This window comes from Aethalodelphis obliquidens, unplaced genomic scaffold (genome assembly GCF_003676395.1).
Source record: "Aethalodelphis obliquidens isolate GAN/ISIS:26980383/991018 unplaced genomic scaffold, ASM367639v1 scaffold72, whole genome shotgun sequence".
Taxonomy (NCBI): domain Eukaryota; kingdom Metazoa; phylum Chordata; class Mammalia; order Artiodactyla; family Delphinidae; genus Aethalodelphis; species Aethalodelphis obliquidens.
In genome coordinates this window covers 1,326,082-1,327,359 of record NW_020838016.1, presented here as the reverse complement: position 1 = coordinate 1,327,359, position 1,278 = coordinate 1,326,082, and positions in this window count along the sequence as shown.

Genomic DNA, 1,278 nt, shown 5'->3' with positions numbered 1-1,278 from the left:
TGTGCGTGTGCGTGTGTGTGTGTGTGTGTGTGAGTGTGAGTACTGCACTGTGCTGTAAAATTTATTTCTTATTTGGAGTCACCAACGAAAATGTTTGAAAACGCTGATAGAGCAGTGAAAAGCACAGGCTCTGGAGTTAGACAGAATGATTCCAGTCCTGGCTCCATCACTTTTCTAGGTGTACAATTATTGGGCAATTACTTAAACTCTCTGTGAAATGGGAATTAGGACAGAATATGACTAAGGGCCAACACATGTTAGGTCTGGGAGGATGTGGGCACGATGACTGGGGCACATGGTATTTTTAGGAGCCTACTAAAATGTTTGATTTCTTTTAAAATCAGAAGGAAGAAAATGACCCTTTAGGGTTGAAGAAAACATTTTACATATTTTTCTCATATCATAAAAAAATTGAGTTTTTAGGGCCCACTAAAATCTACTACGGTGGGAGGGGCCCTCAAAAGCAGAAGTTCCTGGACCAACGACAGTCATAACGACCTGAACCGACCTAATAGGTGAGGTGACCAACCCACCCCAGTTTTAAATAGAAAGTCCTGCATCCCATGAACCCCCTCAGCCCTGGGCAAACAGGACTCTCAGCCTCCATGCTGATAGGCTTGTTGTGAGGCTGAAATTGATGGTTGTTGACAAAGCTTGGCAGATTGCCTAGAACATCAACGCTCAGTAAATGCCTTACCAAGGGTCAGGCGCTGTGCTGGTCTTGGAGAATTGTAAGAGGAATCAGATAAGGCCAGCCCTTGAGAAGCGGTAGAATACTATGGAGGTTGAGAGTGTGAATGCGGAGCCAGATGACCTCTGTTCAAATCCCAGGTCTGCTACTTGTCAGCTTCATGATTTAGGGCCAAGTACTCAGCCTTTCTGTGCCTCAGATTCTTATCTGTATGATGGATAAGATCGTAACTGTACCTACTTCACTGGAAAGTTGTGAATATTACATGAATTGGTGCTTAAAAAATACTTAGACCGGTGTCTAGCATATGGCAAGAACTTAGCAAATCTCAGCTATTTAAGCATTATCAACTAGCAGCTGGGGTTTGCTATAACAAAATGCCATGGACTTGCTGGCTTAACCAATAGAAATTCATTTTCTCATAGTTCTAAAGGCTGAATGTCCAAGGTCAAGGTTTTTCAGGGTTCAGTTTCTGGTGAGAGTTCTCTTCCTGGCAGGCAGATGGCTGCCTTCCTGCTGTGTCCTACATGGGAGAGAGAGAGAGAGAGAGAGAGAGAGAGAGAGAGAGAGAGAGAGAGAGAGAGAGA